Raw genomic sequence first — 6,460 nt, 5'->3', positions numbered from 1 at the left:
GGAAGAATTGCTCAGATACCCGTGAGCGTATATAACTTGGGTCGTGTTATAAATGCTCTGGCTAAACCTATTGATGGGAGAGGCGAAATTGTAGCTTCCGAATCTCGCTTAATTGAATCTCCTGCTCCAAGTAGAATTTCCAGGCGTTCCGTATACGAACCTCTTCAAACAGGGCTTATTGCTATCGATTCGATGATCCCTATAGGGCGCGGTCAGCGAGAGTTCATTATTGGGGACAGACAGACTGGCAAAACAGCAGTAGCCACAGATACAATTCTCAAGAAAAAAGGGCAAGATGTAAGAAGAACGAGAGCGAGCCTTCACGAAAGAAAATGCAAGTGAAAGAGAATTGTCAAAATTTCCTAAAAGCGGTGGTTCTTTTCTTTATGGATCGGGTAGATCCATATGTTCTGAGGGGGAGACGAGGTGTAGCGCAGTCTGGTCAGCGCATCTGTTTTGGGTACAGAGGGCCATAGGTTCGAATCCTGTCACCTTGATGTGGTATTCACACAATGGGGCCGAAGTGCAAAGCCCCGTAGCCTATCCGCGGTCGGGAAGGCAGGCGAAAAGCGCGCACAAAAGAAAAAGAAAGCTAAAAAGCTTATTTGTCAATCCATTATCTTTGGTATTCTTCTATATTTAGATCATATTATATAGCTATTTCACAGGTTTTATTTACATACCTCAGTCATGTTATTTGTCTAGCCTTCAATCAGAATAGCCTCTCCACCGGTTCCGAAGATTCTTTCGGCATCAATGTGCTTTTGGAATCTTCCTATGAAACAAATAACATTCTGGAACAGTTTAGGACAGAACAGGCCTCAGTAGAAAGCGAGCTTTTTTCGCGTATAGCCACCTCGAAGCCCAATTAGCGCACGGGCTGCCCCCTCAACTCAACCCTGACGAGTACGCAAACTTGGTCAGGGAGCATTTAGACGGTGCAGTTAGTATTGACCACTACCGCCAAGTCCATAATTCACAAATTGATGAAGTCCACATAATGGAGCTCAAAAGCCGATTACCAAATCTACTTTTTTAGCATCTTGAAACCGCACATAAGAAATATTATGAATGAATCACCTTACAATAACATACGAGAGACAGCTTTCTATTTTGTCGAACAACAAGTCGAACCCAATGAACAATTCCATTCAAAGGAATGTTCTAGAGTTTTTTCCACTATATTCGCGATATTTAACAAAATGGAATAAATTCTTCACGATTTCTAGAGTTCCGGGATTACTTCACTGATATCGATTTTCGCCTAAGCACGGCCTCTAGGTTAGTTCAAAGTGTAATACAACGAACTATCGATACACCGAAAACGAGTCAAGATGGATACATAAAATGGAGACATCGTGGATTACCCAAATTGGGACGACGATAGGACATTTCACTTTCTTTCGCAATATTTCTGATCATGACTCAACCACTAGGAAAGGGGATTGCTTACTCTCAGCCACGTTTTCGCTTATGCTTAGTCAAGTGAGGATTCCATTCGAAGTAACGTAACAGGAGCACCATCTTCAAAACTTCTCGGGATCCGGAGTTTTTCGATAAAAGGTCCCATCCTTCAATATCATGATTGGGTCAACCAGGCCAGATCATAAGTGAAATAGTTTGATCGGGTCGACCAGGTCAGGCCCGATCATGAGTGAATAGAAAATCGAAAACGTACATAGCTGTTCCAGCGGAAATACTTTGTTTAATTCTACCACTTCTACTAGGAGTAGCCTTTTTAGTGCTAGCTGAACGTAAAGTAATGGCTTTTGTGCAACGTCGAAAGGGTCCTGATGTAGTGGGATCGTTCGGATTGTTACAACCTCTAGCAGATGGTTTGAAATTGATTCTAAAAGAACCTATTTCACCAAGTAGTGCTAATTTCTCCCTTTTTAGAATGGCTCCAGTGGCTACATTTATGTTAAGTCTGGTCGCTTGGGCCGTTGTACCTTTTGATTATGGTATGGTATTGTCAGATCCGAACATAGGGCTACTTTATTTGTTTGCCATATCTTCGCTAGGTGTTTATGGAATAATTATAGCAGGTTGGTCTAGTAAGACGGGGGGCGGCCGTTCGGTCGCCTATGATATACGGACCAATTGGTCAAAAATGGGTTTGTGCCGCAGGTGTTGAACGATCTACTCTACACAGGTGTGGGCTTACAGGGCTAGGGCTCATAAACCCTTTCTTTCATTCATCAAGGGGTCGGTCACTTTTCCGGGCCGGGATCGAGAAGTGGAAGTCATAAAAAAGAGATGTTTCTCTTCGCACCTCATATCAAGAGGAAAGGTAGCTTGTCAAGCTGGTCTCACTATTGGAAATTCTAGCTTTCTTTTTTTTTTTTTCACCGGCTCTTCTTCTTTGTCAACGCTACTAAGGACCTGACGGTTCGCCTACTTGATGGATGAAAGAACATGAGAAAGGGTTCTAAAATAAAAGGCTAGAAAGTCTACTACAGTACAGTCAAAGTCAGCGGCTGAGTTTGCCTAGCCTCGCCTACTCATTTTTGTAGGCGAGCGAGTTAGCGAAGAGGCTTAGGGATAAGAGAGTGTCGGTGCGTACGTAGCCTTCATTCTACTACGCTACACAAAGTCACTTAGCTCGACGTTAATTAAGAGAGTAAAGGAGGAATACCCTACATAGAAGAACCACAGTTCGCTTACAAAGGTATAACCTTTAGCTCCCCGGGGCTAAGCTGCTTCGCACCACTGATAGTTAATTAAGATTCCATTTCAAAGGCGCTACTTTGTTTCGCAAGCCTTTGTCATTGTCAGTCAACTAAGGTTGGCCCTCGGCCCCCTGCGAATCCGTAAATCAGAGAGCATGCCGCAAAAAAAAGGATGGTCCCCTATGCATTTCATTCTTTCCGGAACGCAAAGAATTAAAGTACCTGACCCCCCATCATGGTGAACCTCTCCTTGTGATCGGGATGAGGTAGATGCCTCCCAGCCGGGGGGGCGGATCGAATCGGAGTTTCCTTAGGTAGCCACCGACCTACAGTTCTCCTTAAACTTCTGTGCTTGGTGGAAAAGAAGCGAACAAAGGTACGCTCGCTTGCTGTCTTGTTCTCTGCCGCGGACTGGGATCGCTCGCCAGCTAGGCCCTCTAGAAAAAAGTTGGAGCAACATTGTATGAGAACATATTACCCATCTTCGGGGACAAGGGGCGGAACGACCTCTCGATCTACTTACTGCAGCCCAGGACGGGCGTCGTCGTCTAGGCGTGACTTCTTGTTTTGATCTCCCCTACGCCTAGGACGTTGTCTGGGCCAAGAGCCATAGTTAGTTGCTGTTTCCATTTGGTTCTTCTTTCTCGTTGTTGATACCGGCAAGACCCAGCCAGATGATGATGTCTGCTGGTTGGTAGTGAGAGGACTCTTAGTACCCGCAAAAAAAGGGCGCTGGTGAAAAAAAACAATCATTTGATTTAGTTTCTTGCTCTCCCTTAGCAGCGGGAAAGGAGTCTATCTATCTGCCTAGCTTTGGTAGATTTCCCCCAACGCAATTCAAAAACGGAAATTCCACGAATCCCTGAGGTGGATAAGTCCGACGACTCAGCAGCAGTGCGGAATTGAGTTTCTGGTCCGGTGGATCTGATCTATAGTTAGGGGGCAATACATACCAAAAGGTTCGAAGAAGGAAGGCGCAGTATATAACCAACCCACCCATAGCCGGTCTAACTGCTGAGAGAGAAAAGTGCTTTTCTTTCCCTAAGAGTCCTCGAGTACACACAGCTATTGCGGATCCTTTGCGAGATCAGGATTTTTGATTCATAATTTAGAATCAATCCATGTTAGGTCAACATCGAGACAGAGCATCTCAGTTGGCTCTGTCAAGGAAGTGAAACAGGCATTCCTAGGTTGAGGTTACCATTGGATTGACCCTCAGTCAGGCCTCCGATTCCAAGGAGTTGATTCAGCAAGTTCCCCGCGCTACCCCGCGGGAAGTCTAATCGGATCAATCGGTGGTTCCGTAATGAGTAGTCGAATACACATTGAGGGGGCCTTGCCTCCTCCTTCCCGCCCACACCTTCATTCTTTTCCTCCTCTGATCTTAGAAAGCATACTAAACTTCACTCCAATCTTTCTCCATTAGCAACAAGAGCAGCTCTATCTATCGGCCCTTGATGAGTAAGCTTAGCTATACCGCTTAGGTTGCAAAGCAGCAAGCTCCCTTCTAATGCGTTATTGCTTGGAGCCTTCTCGCTTAGTAAGCCGCCTTCGGCCCTTCCTCCTTCTTACTCTGTTTGGTATTCGCTCGCGGGTTTGTTTCCAGGTTCTTTCGTTCTTGGTTGGCTCTCTCTATTGTTGTTTGTAGATCGTGCGTCCTGCGCATTGATCCGGCAGCGAGACCCGCCCTGGTTGTAAAGCGAAGCGAGCCGTCCTTCCTTTCATTCGTTGCTTTGTCTTCGGTTTGTTTTTAAACTCGACCTTCTATCGGGACTGTGGTGACGAACCTTACTCCCCTCGGTCAAGTGGTTGACCCGTCTGTCCAATAAGTTTACTAAGTGAATGGGAATCCTATAGTTTGACCAGCCTGGGAAGAGTAGTCAGAGGCAATTCGCTAATATGGAGCTGTTTATATCGGCTTTCTTTCCTAACTAACAGGAAAAGAGAGACATGCGAGTTCGACTCTCGTTCTATCCATGTTCAGCAGTCCCTTTCCATCTTGGTACTGTTGATGGCAGTACCGCTCAACTACGAGATGCTTGAAAGTCGATGTATCAATAATGTTCCCAAGAGTAGCATCGAGCCTCGAAACGGCAAGCCATGCTTCAAGCTAAGTCAGTATGGATCTAATTGATTGCTAAACTGAAGGAACGATCTCTGTCGAAGATTCTCATTCTGAAGCAGGTGCCTAGCTCTGGAAGGATGGACGGGATCATACCTATTTGAATTGAAGAACATTCTGTAACACTTGTTTTTGAGTGGGGAAGGAAAATAAGCACACAAGCGAACAACCATCTAACCGTCAGTCTGAACTCCCAGGATCAGTCCATCAGTAAGAAAAAGCTTCCGTTTCCGTCATTCAGCAGTGGAATGGAATAGTTCGATGGTATTGATCGTCCAACCATTGATTGGAATGTCTATCGTGATAAACCGTGTAATTCTATAAGCTAAGCAGATGAGGCAACAAAGAACCTAACCGTCCTCTCTGATTGACTTCATCAGAAGATTCCTATGGTCTGGTTTACCTTTCTTCTTTCCTTGCAACCTTGGATCGATATGGTTCATTCCTGGGCTATGCTCTTTCAACGGTTGACAGAAGAGGGGGACGGGCAAGGATGATCAGACTGCTTGGTTCGGTTCGTCAGAGGTATTAAAAAAACCTTCTTTTTGGTCTTTTCTTTCTTGCCGCCACTTTAACAGGTGCCGCTGCAATGAGAGCGTAAGTTGCGGAGTTTTTTCTGGATTATTTTTTTTTTTTGGTGCGCTCTTCCTTTTTTTGGATAGAAAGAAGGGTTCAGTGGGAGGGCAAGGGGTAGTTAAGTTTTAGGTTGGCTCTTGTTTTTTACAGACTTTCTTTTCGGTGTAATTTAATAAAGAAGTAGCAATTGTTCATTTCATTTCATTTTTTTGCATTGGTAGTTCTTTTTCATTTGAAAGGGCAAAGGGGGGAAGGGAAAGGATTGACCCTCAGGGATCATATTACTCAAGAAGACTTGGGGAAAATAGCAGGATTGGAAAAGTTCGAAGAGACTGAGGAAGACAAATCCATTGTCGAATCCTGCAGAGTGATAACATCGAGTAGTGGGGGCTGGCTTCCACCCCTGAGAGAGCTTGATTTACCAGAAATCCCGCCGAGTCCTAGTGGGCCTAGATTCCGCGATAAGTTCCGAGAAATGGAGGAAATGATGCATTCAAAGTTCGCAGAATTGCAAGAAAGAAAAAATCCTTGAAAGAAAAACCAAACAAGACCAGATGTTCCCTATTGTTATCGGGAACGAGACTAAATGTTCGGCCTTAATGAGATGGACCTTGATTCCTCTCCGGCCAGGAAAAGATGCGGCTCCTCTTTGTTCTACTACCTTCATCCTCGGGTGAAGCCGGTTGGCTCACCAAACAAGATATATACTGTGAAATCATTGGTAACCATGCCTAACGGTCGGTCATCTAAGCTATCGGCCAAGGCAAGTGAGAGCTGTTCAAGAGTTGGGGGCATATCTTTAGCTCGAGCAGCATCCGCTCCCGAAATGTGAGTTAAGCTTTAAAAAAAGAAGAAGAGCTACGAGTGGAACAGCTTCTTCTATTCCTTGTTGGCCTCCAGCTCCTTCTGTCCCTCAATCCTCTTCTCTGCCCTTTTTTTACTATTATGCGTGGCATGCCCCCTGTTCGTATCTTAACAGGGCAACCTTCTCTTGCAAACAATCCCTTCGTCGCTAACACCGGTAATGCCCCATCCCTTTAATACTACCTTCGAGGAATTTCTCTCGCGTCCCTGTAGTGATAAGAGCGCATTC

The 6,460-nt window shown here is 45.1% G+C and overlaps 1 non-coding gene across 1 annotated transcript; it reads left to right on the top strand.

Moving 5' to 3' along the window:
• Positions 1 to 422: 422 nt before the first annotated feature.
• On the top strand, positions 423 to 497 carry TRNAP-UGG (transfer RNA proline (anticodon UGG)). The gene has a single exon. It is a non-coding gene; the product is annotated as a tRNA-Pro (tRNA).
• Positions 498 to 6,460: the final 5,963 nt, after the last annotated feature.

The sequence above is a fragment of the Aegilops tauschii genome, unplaced genomic scaffold, assembly GCF_002575655.3.
Source record: "Aegilops tauschii subsp. strangulata cultivar AL8/78 unplaced genomic scaffold, Aet v6.0 ptg000617l_obj, whole genome shotgun sequence".
Lineage (NCBI taxonomy): Eukaryota > Viridiplantae > Streptophyta > Magnoliopsida > Poales > Poaceae > Aegilops > Aegilops tauschii.
The sequence above is the reverse complement of the archived record's forward strand: the minus strand, read 5'-3'. Positions and strand labels throughout refer to the sequence as shown.